Source organism: Ictidomys tridecemlineatus, chromosome 1, assembly GCF_052094955.1.
Source record: "Ictidomys tridecemlineatus isolate mIctTri1 chromosome 1, mIctTri1.hap1, whole genome shotgun sequence".
Lineage (NCBI taxonomy): Eukaryota > Metazoa > Chordata > Mammalia > Rodentia > Sciuridae > Ictidomys > Ictidomys tridecemlineatus.
In genome coordinates this window covers 207,941,974-207,954,689 of record NC_135477.1, presented here as the reverse complement: position 1 = coordinate 207,954,689, position 12,716 = coordinate 207,941,974, and positions in this window count along the sequence as shown.

Genomic DNA, 12,716 nt, shown 5'->3' with positions numbered 1-12,716 from the left:
GGCGATACCTCTTGTACCCAAGTTGAGATCAGGTACTACTGCACACAAGGATGAGGAACTTCCCCATCCAAGGGAGACACCCCTCAATTTCGGGTGGTGGGGCGAAAATCAGGTTCAGCAGGATCCCAGAGATTCCCCCATCTAGGGATGAGATCCGTTGAGCCCAGTTGTAGGGGAAGATAAGTTATGGACACACCCAGAGTTAAGGAATCTTCCCCATCTACGGGCGCCATGGGGAAGATCAAACCAGGTGCCATGGAGAGATCAGGTATGGCCACACCCAGGCTCTAGGGGACTACCCCCGCTAGGGGTGAGAACCCTCAAACCAGGGGCTGGAGGAAAGTGAGGTATGGCCACACCCAGGGTCAGGGGCACCCACCTCTAAGGGCGAGACAACTTGAACCTGGTTGTGCGAGGTGATAAGGTACAGCCGATCACAGTGTACAAGGAATTCCCCACCTAGGGGTGAGACCCCTGGAACCCCATGCCTAGGGGAGATAAGGTATAACTGCACCCAGTATCCAGAGGACTCTCCCCTCCAAGGACAAGACCACTGGAAACTGGGTGTCTGTGGGAGATAAGTTTTGGCCCCACCCATGTTCGAGGGGATACCCATCTAGAGATGTGACCCTTCAAACTCGGTTCTTGGTGGGAGAAAAGGTTCAATCGCACCCCAGGGTCCAGGGGATGCCCCCGTTCTAGGGTCCTCACCCCTGGAATTTGGGTGCTGGGGAAGATCAGGTACAACCACACCCAGGGTCCAGGGTTTCCCCTATTTAGGGGCGAGACACTTCGTACCCATGGGAAGGGGGGAGATCAGGTACGGCCGCATCTTGGGTCTAGAGAACTCCCCCCTCTAGGGGTGAGACCCCTGAAACACGGTGCCTGGGGGAGATCTGGTACAGGTGGATCTAGGGTCCAGGGGAAGCGTCCCTCTAGGGACGAGACTCCTCGAAACCAGGTGCCGGGGGAAGATCAATTAAGGCGGCACCCAGGGTCCAGGGGACTACCCCATCTAGTGGCGAGATCCCTCAAACCCGTGGGGAGATCAGGTACCACTAGACACAAGATCCAGGGGACACACCCCTCTAAAGGAGAGACTCCTCGAACACAGATGGGGGGGGAATCAGGTACCACCGCACCCAGGGTCCAGTAGATTCTCCCCTCTAAGGGCGACACACCTCAAATCGGGTGTGCGGGGAGATCAGATATGGCCGCACCCAGGTACGAGGGGGAACTCCCCTCTACAGATGAGATCCCTGGAACCCGGGTGTTTGGGGAAGATGAGGTATGGCCCTACCCATGGTCCAGGGCACGCCCCGTTCTAGGGGTGAGACCTTTCTAACATGGTGCCAGTGGGAGATAAGGTTCCGCTGCACCCAGGGTCTAGCGTTCCTCCTCTTTTGGGTCGACACCCCAGGAACCCGGGTGCCAGGGGCAGATTAGGTACACCTGAACCCTGGGTCCAAGGGCTTCCCCCTTCTAGGGATGAATACCCTCGAACGGGGGGGGATCAAATTTCACCAAACACAGAGTCAAGGAGCCTCCCCTTCTAGGGGTGAGACCCTCGATTCTGGATGCCAGAGAGAGATAAGGTATGGCCACACCCAGGGTCTAAGTGACTACCCCCTCTAGGGGAGAGACCCCTCGAACCCGGGTGCCAGTAGGAGCTCCCACCTCAGCCAGTTTCAAGGGGACTCCCTACTATAGGAGCAAGACTCATCAAACCCGGGACATGGGAGATCAGGTACGAGCGCACCCAAAGACCCGGGGACTCACCCCTCTAGAGTAGAGACTCCTTGAACCAGATGCCAGGGGGACATCAGGTATGGCAGCACCCAGGGTCCAGGACACCTCCCTCTAGGCGCGAGACTACTTGCACCCAGAAGGCAGAAGGAGATCAAGTACGGCCATACCCAGCGTCTGAATGACTTTCCGTCTAGGGGAGAGACTCCTGGAACCCGGGTGCTGGGGGAAGATCATGTATGGTCGCACACAGAGACCAGGGGACGCCCCGCTCTAGGGGCAAGACCCCTAGATCCTGTTGCTGGGGGGAAATCAGGTACAGTCACAGCCAGGGACCAAGGGATTCCCCTCTTTAGAGGAGAGACCCATGGAACCTGGATGCCTAGGAAGATAAAGTACTGCCACTCCCAGGATCCAGGGAAATCCCCTCTCAAGGGGCCAAAGCCCTCAAACTTGGGTGCTGGGAGCACATCAGGTAAAGCGGTACCCAGGGTCCAGGGGAAAACCTCCTCTAGGGAGGAAACCCCTGGAACCCGGTTGATGGGGGGAGATAAGGTACTGCCACACCCAGGAACAAAGGGACATCCACTTCGAGATGCAAGACATCTGGAACCTGGGTGGTGGTAAAGTTCAGTTACTGCTGCAACCAGGGTCCAGGGAACTGCCCCTTCTAGGGGGTGAAACCCCTCAAAACTGGGTGTCAGGGAGGAGATCAGGTACAGTACAGCCAGGACCATAGTACTCTCCCCTCTAGAGGAGAGAACACTTGAACCCGCATGTAGGGGGAGCTCAGGCCACATCCAGGGTCGGGTGGACTCCCCACTCTTGCGGCGAGACCCCTCAAACCCGGAAGCCGGGGGAGAATAGTTACGGCTGCACCCAGGGTAAAGGGGACTCCACCCTGTAGGGTAGAGACCTCTCAAAATAGATGCCAGGAAGAGATCATGTATGGCAGCACCCAGGGACCAGGGACTCTCCCCTCTATGGGCGAGTCTCCTCTAACAAGGATGCCAGGGTAAATCAGATACGTCCCAGGGTGCAGGTGACTCCCCACTTAAGGGTGAAAAAACTCAAACCAGGTGCCTGGAGAGAGATCAGGTAAGACGCACCCAGGGTCCAGGGAACTTCCCCCCTAGGGGCGAAACCCTGTGAACATGGCTGCCAGAGGGAGATCAGATATGGTACGACAGTAACCATGGTCCAAGGGACTCCATCTTCTAGAGTAGAGACATCTTGCACCCAGGTGATATCAGGTTTTGCCACACCCATGCTCCAGGGAACATGCGTATCTGGGGGTGAGACCATCAAACGTGGTGCTGGAGGAGATAGATATGGCAGAAACCTGAGTCCAGGGTTCTCCCCGCTCTAGGTGCGAGACCCACGAACCTGGGGGAAAATCATATACCATGGCACCCAGGGTCGAGTTGACTCCCCTCTCTAGGGGAGAGACGCCTTGAACCCAGGTGTCTTCGAAAATTCCCATCACAGCCATTGTCGAGGGGACCCCTCAAACCGAGTTCATAGGGAGATCAAGTAGGGCCGAACCCAGGGCCAGGGGATGCCCCCCTCTAGGGTCGAGAGTCCTCAAAACTCTATGTCAGGGGGACATCAGGAACTGCCTAACACAAGTAACCGCGGACGCCACCTCAAGGGGTGAGACCCTTCGAACCCAAGTGCCAGAGGAGATAGGTGCAGCTGCACTCAGACACCAGGGGACACCCTCCACTAGGTGCAAGACACCTATAACCAGATGCCTGGGAAATTCCAGATATGGAAGCACCCAGTGTCCAGGTTTCCCCCTATTTAGTGTCAAGATCCCTCGAACCCGGGATCCAGGGGCAGATCAGATACACCTAGACCCAGGGTCAGGGGATTTCCCCCATCTAAGTGCGAGATACCTCGAACCCAGAGGGAGATCAAGTACATCCACACACAGGGTCAAGGAGACTTCCCCTTCTAGGGCAGAGACTCCTCAAACCCAGATGCGAGAGGAAGATCATGTATGTGGCTGCACCAGGATCCCGGGGACTCCCCACTATAGGGAAGAGACCACTCGAATCAGAGGGTTGGTGTGAGATTAGGTACGGCCCCACCCAGTGTCCAGGGGTCCCCCTATTTAGGCGTCAGACACCTCGTACCCAGGTGAAGGGGGGAGATGAGGTACCCGCACCAAGTGAAGAGGGAAATCCTCCCTCTATGGGAGAGACCCCTCGAACGCGGTTAGTGGGGGAGAGATCAGGTAGGGCCCCACCCAGGGTCCAAGGGACTCACCCCTCTAGGGATGAGACCCCTCAAAACCGTGTGCCAGAAGTACATCAGGCACGACTGCACACAGGGAACAGGGAGCGCCCCCTCTAGGGGTGAGAAACCTGGAACCCAGGTGCCAGGGAAGATCAGGTTGTCGAGGGCCATTGCCAAGTAGGAATGACGCATCAATATTTCCTTGCCAGCGTACCCCATGTTAAATGAAGTTGCCTTGGAAATTTGCTGTGACCTTGCATGTGAGTTTGAGAAAGGTGACCCTGCTCAATGACCAGGGTGGATCCAGGATTAAGGTGTATCCTGCAGGTTTGAGGAAGTATCCTGCTCCTTGGGTTTAGGGCGTTTCCCGGTTTAAGTCAAGTTTAGGGCGTTCCCGGTTTAAGACAATAGGAGTTTTAGGGAAGTTGGAGGTTGAAGATTATTGCTGCTGGGATTAGAGTGTTCCTGCTGCCTGAGTTCCCATTGTGTTCTCGTGAGATTCAATGGGATTGGGAAAAAGCCTTATGGAGTAGCCAAATTGTGCGGGAGATTTTTGGATTGCCCCTGAATGTGTTTGTAGAGGCCGGTGTGAGTTCGGGAATGAAGGATTGCTGTTTGAACCTACAAGGTGTGTGGTGGCTCGTGATTCTGTGCCAAGCCGAGACATTGGCATCAGGTAATGCCGCACCAGCATCCAGGGATCTCCCTGCTCCATGGCAGAGACCCCTCGAACACGCATTTGTGGGGGGGGAGCTCCCGCCACAGGCAGGGTCAAGGAGACTCTCCAATTTATGGGTGAACGGGGGAGATCAGTTACGGCCACACCCGGGTTCCTGGGGCCTCCCCCCTCTTGGTTAGAGGCCCCTCGAAACAGATGCCAGGAGGAGATCAGGTACGGCAGGCAGCACCCAGGGTCCAGGTATGCCCCCGCTATGGGCGAATCTCTTCTAACATGGATGCCTGGGGTAGATTAGATACGGCTGCACCCAGGATCCAGGAGACTCCCCACTTTAGGGGAAAAACCTCTAAAACCAGGTGGCCTGGGGTAGATTAGATTCGGCTGCACCCAGGATCCAGGAGACTCCCCACTTTAGGGGAAAAACCTCTAAAACCAGGTGCCGGGGGGAGATAAGGTATGGCCGCACCCATGGTCCAGGGAACTCCCACATTTAGGGGCTAGACTGTCAAACATGGTGTGGGGGAGATCAGGTTCAGCAGCAACCTTTGTCCAGGGAACTCCCCCCTCGAGGGGCGAGACCCCTGGAACCCAGGTAAAGATCAAGTACTGCCGCACACAGGGTCAAGGGGACTCCCCCCTCTACGGAGGAGACCTTCGAACCCGGATGCAGGGGGGGAGATCATGTACAGCCACACCCAGTGTCCAGAGGACTCCCCCCACTAGTGGGAGACCCCATGAACCTCTCTAATCTAAGTGAGAAACTCCTCAAACCTTGGTCCTGGGAGGAGATCAGGTACGGCCGCACCCAGTGTACAGGGGATTCCCACCTTTAGTGTAGAGACCTCTCCAAACAGATGCATGCGGTAGATCAGGTCTGGAATCCCCCAGGGACCAGGGGATGCCCCCTCTATGGAGGAGAAATTTGGAACCGGGTTGCTGGGATAGATCATGTACTGCCGCACGCAGGGTTCAGTGTACGCCTCCATCTAGGTTCGAGACCCTTCAAACCCTTGAGATTAGGTTCCACAGCACACAATGAGGATGGAGGACGGGAATCACCCCTCGAGTGGTGAGACCCCTGGTACCCAGGTGCCTGGGGTGATCAGGTACAGCCGCACCCAGGGAGCAGGGGACACCCCCTTCTAGGGGCGAGATGCGTCTAACCAGATGCCGGGGAAATTTCAGGTATGGCAGCCCCCAGGGTCCAGACACACACCCCCTAGGGGTGAGACTCTTCCAAACAGATGCCGGGGGGTGAGGGGGAGATGAGGTAGGGCTGCACCCAGGTTTGAGGGGACTCTTCCCCCCTCTACAGGTGAGACCCCTTCAACCCTGGGAGGGAGATCAGGTACCACAGCACCCAGGGTCTAGTGAACTCTCCCCTCTTGGGGTGAAACCTATAGATCCTGGTGTGTGAGGAGATCTGGTAGGGCAGCACCCAGGGTCCAGGTGATGGCCCTCTCTAGGGGCGAGTCCCCTCACAACTGGGTGCCAGGGGGATATCAGGTATGGCCTCACACAGGTACCAGGGGACTCCCCTCTCGGGTGGAGACTGCTCAAACATGTTGCCTGGGGAAGATCAGGTATGGCCGCACCCATGATCCAGGGGACTCCCTCCTCTAGGGGAGAGACTCCTTGAACCCAGGTGCTCAAGGAGCTCCCGTCATAGCCAGTGTCGACGGGTCTCCCCACACTACAAGCGAGACCCCTGGAACTTGGGTGCCAGGAGAGATCAGGTATGGACGCGCCCAGGGGACTCCCCCCTTTAGGTTAGAGACCCCTCAAACCACATGCCATGGGAGATCAGGTATGGCAGCATCCAGGGTCCAGGATGCCCTGCTCTAGGGGCAAGACTCCTGGAACCCAGATGCTGGACAGAGATCAGGTACAGCTGCACCCAGAAGGGCCTCATCATTCCTCAAATAGAAATGAACAACCTCACCAGAAAGAGTGCTGAGCAGGCAAACACGAAAGGTGCTTGAAGCCAGGGCCATCTTTCCTCCTCTTACAGACTTTTTTCTTATTCTTGTTGCATATGAAGCTTCTGATTAACTCTCAATTGGAAATTGAGCCCTTAGAGGAGTCTGGTTGTTTGAGAGTCAGTTCCACTCTGCCTTCCCTTGGTGATCTCTATTAAAAAACAGAAAAAGAGATCCAGTGCCCAGGGGTGACTGTTGAGGGGTAGCTTCTCCTGAGTTTCTAAGCGAATTAGTGAAGCAGCCTCCATTCAGACATTCTGTGCGGTCCCCACCTGTTCCCACCAGTGCCCCACCTCAGGGACTCACAGGGGAACAGAAGGTCACCCCCTCATCTGAGCTAGAATCCCCTTCAACACAGTGCCCCACATGGGCAGCCAGCTCACCATCTCCCAGAGAAGGCAGGAAGTAAAAGGAACTGTCAGTGTGTTTGCGAGTTCAAGTACACCTAAGGCAATGAACAGTGGGATTTAAAGCGAGACTCCCTTCCCACATTTCTACCTAACATGTGGATAAACACTAAAAAGTTCAGTGGACCTTTTGTCATGCTTAAGGTGTTTGTGAGATTTATATAAAAGGCATAGCTCAGCTTTTCTATGTGCCCTGGGACGCAGCTATGAAGGCTTCTGGAAGCCACCAGATATCTGCACTTGAGGCCTCTGTGAACATGAGGAACATGAAGAACCCTCTCAGTGACCCCAGTGGGAAGGGGCGCAGCAGGCCTGTCTCTCTAGTCACCTGTCTTGGTCCTTTACCATCTCCAGGATCTGCCAGCAGGGGGCACTAAAGCGACACAAGAAGTTGGAGGAGGAAGGCACTTGCTCCTTCCTGTTTCCCCTGTGTCCCTCCTGCAGGACCCTAGCAATGGCTGTTCACCCTGTCAGCTGCAGTGGGTTCTGATTTCTGTTTCTACCCCATGTCTTTCCCTAACAGCTTTATTGTAGTACAGTTGACACAGAGCAAATGCGCACATTTAATGTGTGCACTTTAGTCAATTGTACACATACACGTTTCCTTGATTCCATCAACACAATCAACACAGTAAACATATTCATCACCTATAAAATCCCTGCATCTTTCGGGTTTTTTAATTATTTTAAAAGATTTTGCTTGTCTGTTTGTTAAGGACACTTGACATGAGATCTGCCCTCCACATAAGTTTTTACCTGCCAGACACCATATTGTGAGCCCTAGGCTCTGCCCGGCACTGGGAATCTCTGGAACTCATTTTTCACTATAGTCAAAATGTGGGCAAACTCAGGATAATCCACACATTAACTTTTTTTGTTTCTGTCCATTTCCTTTCTGTATGACCAGGCTTATGTCTCCTTCCAAGACTCCAGCTGGCAGCACCCAGCACCCAGCAGTCTGTTCTGAGTCTTGGCACCCCCCTCCAGGCTTCCTCTCCAATGGCTCTTACTGTCTTGTGGGGAGTGCCTCACGCCCTCCACTCCTGGGCTTCTGCCTGAGAGGATTTCAAGGAAGACGTGAGACTCCCAATGTCTAGCAGGTGGAAAGGAAGGGAAAAACACTCTCAAGGAAGATGGTGCTCAGAGAAGAGGGCAACAACTCCCTTTGTGACTCCGGTATCGGGGAGGAGGGGAGGTTCTGGGAATCCTGCCCATCACTGCCTCTAATGGTAAACTTGTTCCTGACAGCAGGGCTGCATCTGATGTTCAAGTCCCTCCTGCAGGTTTTTAAAGCCAACTCCTGGTTATTTTGGTTTATGGAAAGGTCACAAAGTCTTTTTTCATGCCCGTCCAGCCTGGATAAGGGTAACTTGTGGAGTTTTGGGGACTGTACAGGACTCACAGTAGAGCATGTACTGGCTTGGCTTGTTGACACAGAGAGCTGGAAATACCCTGTGCAGTGTAAGGAAGCCCTGGATTGGCATCTAAAATTATTGGGACACTAAAATCAAGATCAAAAAGTAGTAGCAACTGTGAGAAATTAGTACGAATGTGTGTAGCTAAGCAATAGGTGAGATGTTGCTGGAACAGAGGCCTCAGGGACTAGAGTCAAACAGACCCAGGATGGAAGCCCAGCTCTGACACCTACCTGCTGTGAGGACTCAAATGTCCCTTGACCTCCAGCTCTCTGGAAGCTCAGTTTTTCATGTATAAAATGTGTTTGATGACAGCGCTCAGCTTCTTGGACTGTGTGAGAATCAAGTGGGTGAAATTCACAAAGTATCTAACCTAGAGCTGGGTACGTGGTGGATGCTTCTTGACCAGCTGTTATTGAAGCTCAAGTCAGGGTCATTAAAACTCACCAAGGCTTTGTACTCCAAAACTCTCAAATCTTGGCTGGAATGACACCTCAGAGGATTCAGTCATGGCAATTCCAACAAAATTCTTTTAAATAATGTAGTTTCTTACTGCAATGTCATAGGCAGCTTCAGAGTACTGGAAGTCTTTCATGCAGATATGTCAATTTTTTGTCTTTCACTAAAATTTAAACCTAATTTTACTTTTTCATTTTTACCTTTTATTTTTTAATTTTTTGGTACCAGGGATTGAACCCATGGGTGATCAACTACTGAGCCACATCTCCAGGCCTATTTTATTTTGAGACAGGATCTCATTAAGTTGCTGAGGCTGCCTTCAAACTTGCAATCCTCCTGCATCACCCTCTGGAGTCACTGGGATTACAGGGGTGTGCCACCTCACCCATCTGGGCCTAATGTTTAAGCATAACAGGCAGATGGAAAAATTAATTCAGCTCATGCATTTTAGTGGGAGCTTCTTCTTGACCCATGAGAGGCTTGTAAAACCATATAGTAAGAAGATGAGCTTGTGAAGTTCACAGTGTAGTGAAATGGTCCTCATAAGTTTCAGGGGTCCTTCAGGTCCCTCCCGTGGCTTCCATGGTCAGAGATTCCCCAGAAAGATTCTCAGGAGCCAGCGCAGAGATGTGCTTACAGCTATGTTCACCACGGCAGCAGAGATAAGCTGTTGGGCTGGATCACAAGGGACGGGATTCTATGGAGTCTGTAGTTTCCAAGCACAGAATTCACACCCCCTACCATACACACCCCAGGACAGTCACACAAAGCACACTGTCCCCAAGCAATGAAAATGCAGATGGCAAGGCAGACTGCCTGGGGAACCAGCCCTTGAAGATGTAGTCCAAGGCCATCTGTGGGGGCTGGTCACAGAGGCTGCTCTGCCTGGCAAGGACCCGACCCAGACCCCGGAAGGAAAGAAGCTGCTGAAGTAAACTATCATTTATGCACATGATGAGGCTCTGGGGCTCCCTTATGAGTGGACTGTTGACTGGGAACACTGGGAGCTGAGCACCCACACAGAGAAGGAAGGGTGACCTTAAAAAAAAGCCTTTCCCAGCACAGCAACCTCAGCCCCACAAGCCAGCTCTTCTGTGCACCTCATGTGCAGGGCCACCTGTGAGCTACACCCCTCAGGGGATCCATTGAATTTACCCCCATCTATAACAGAAGCCAATTCTGATTCTATCTGTTGATGAAGGGACCAAGGCAGGAGGAAATTGAGCAATGGGGTTGAGGTCCCCCTGCTGGGAAGAAGCCAAGAGGGGATTCCAGCCCAGACCCTGCTACTGTGGGTCCCTGTTCATGCCACTTGCAAAAGACTTCTTCCTGGCAGAAAACTCAGGTGAAGCTCCTCCCAGTGTTTTCTACTCAGCGCCCAAAGCAAGCTCCTTTTGTCCCTCGATTCCTCCCCACACGAATGTCCAAGGTCTTCTATCAGCTTCTCTTTCTGTGTCATGGTCTTTGCCTTTGCACAGGTGACCTGGGGATGATGGGAGCATCTATGCTGTTATGTACTTGTGATTGGAAGTCAGAGCACAGTAACACCAGGTTCCCCACCTCCAGGAATTGTAGACAAGAAGGCTTCAGAAGGGCCTGCTTTTCTCCCAGGGATAAAGGCAGAAGTGGGGAGTCAGGATGGCAGAGACCACTAAGGAGCAGCTCCTGCTCTTTCCCAGGTCCAAGCTCTTGTCACCCTCACCTGGAAGATAAATCCAGACTCAGTGCTTCTAACTGAGCAGCTGTTTCCCTGGGACTCACTTCCTGAGAGACCTGGATGTGTCAGTGGTAAGTCTAGGTCATCCCAGCTCCACCTGACCTTGCTACCGTCAGTTCTCACTGAATTGGGCTCCTGTGTCTTCTAACAATTATTTTTATTGTCTATTTTAGCTTTACATTTCGATTTTATTTAGAATAAAACAGACAGAGGGTCATGAATTGTTTCTCAATTTTCTCACTTGGTAAGATCTTAAATTGCTCCGGCACTTTACATCCATAACAGAAATAACCTAATTTTATCTGCCATATTTTGCTTATTTCAAATGTTTATGGCCCATAATAAGTACAAGCCAAGTGTGAAACCTTTCCAAGATAATTATATATGTGAGAATAATGTAAGAGTGGGAAATTTTAGACCAAGTCCATAGCAATCGCTTTAGAGTGGTTGTAAATGCATTAATTTATGATTAATTTACACAGTCCCCAGTGCTGCCCGGAGCTGATGGAGCAAAATCCAATTCCAAGAATCCCTTAAAAAAGAAATGTGTTGTTTCAGAAGGAAAAGACTGGGAAATGTCAGAGAACTTAAAAGATAAATACCTTTTGGAGATTTAAGTCTAAACTCCTCATGAGGAGAGATGGTGGTGGGGTGCCCCTTCCCGCCCAATAATGCTGAGATTAAAGCACCTGTCAGTCTAGTTCATGTGGATATCTGTCGCTGGCATCTTCTCCTTGATGTATTATACTGAAATTTAGTAAAACCCTCAGGCAAAACTAGCAAAGAGTCATTGAATGATATTTTAGCCATTAAAACATAGAGCAAACATTTTCCCAAATTGATGTGTTCTTTGTGTTGGTGTTACTAGCAACACACTGTCAAAGCTGTTGTGCAAAAGATGAGTTTAATACCCTTATTTTGGGAGTCTACCAATGATCCATTACAGTGGCAATGAAATTATTTCCCTAATCCACAGAAAATAAATGTGGGGCTTGTAATTGGGTTCATATGTCATGATGGCAAAACTATTATCCAACTTAGAAATCACAAGGCAAAATATGCAGCATTTTTTGAGAAATTAACCAAGTTTATATTTATGAATAATTCCTGGTGGTGTGTGTGTGTGTGTGTGTGTGTGTGTGTGTGTGAGAGAGAGAGAGAGAGAGAGAGAGAGAGAGAGAGAGAGAGAGAGAGAGAGACAGAGAGAGAGAGAGAGAGAGAGAGAGAGAGAGAAGTTTTAAATCTTTTTTTGCATTAAAAAGAGTCATATTGCTTCTATCCATTGTGTGCTTCAAATTAAAGTACTACTTGAAGAAGGGTGACAAAGGACATCTATTAATTGTCACTGCGGTCTTTAGACTGTGTACACTTTGCGCACTGTGGAGCAGAAGTCACCAGCTCCAGGGAACCACCTGCCACTCACTGGCTCTGGCTCTGCTTGCCTCATGCACACCGGGCCCCTTGAGGTTGGCCTGGGGAAGAGGGTTTTGAGCTCAGTGGTGCTCAATTAACTATTTCATCCTGATGGTGTCACTGGTTTCACCATATGCATCTCTGCCATTGTGCTGGAATGCCCACCATAGCTGCTCTGAGTTGTATGCTTGAAGCAATTCAGTATCACACATCACCAGTGTCAGAAACCAGAAGGGATGAGCCAGGGCTTATTCTAGAAGTGTGATTTCTGTGCTAATTGCAGCATAAGATATTTAGAGTTACTAACCTTAGTTACAAAAACAGGCCCTCATATCCAGCCACCGTGTGCCTGAGCCATTGATGGGTGGGAATGGCATCTCTTGAGCCATGTTTTTGTATAAGCCCTTTCTTCACAACAAATGACACTTTCTTCACAACAAATGCCAGCCATCTGCCTACAGTCAGTCATGCAAACATTCAAGACAATTCCAAGTAGAAAATTTCCTCCAACTCCCTGACACAGCCCAACAAACCTCTCAAGACTCCTAGGGAGAGGTCAAGATGACTGGCCCTCAGGGCTTGTCTACCTTGGGATGACAAGACACTCATGATACATGGGGGAGTGTGATAAACAAAGACAAGGATGGGTGACTTCTTAAT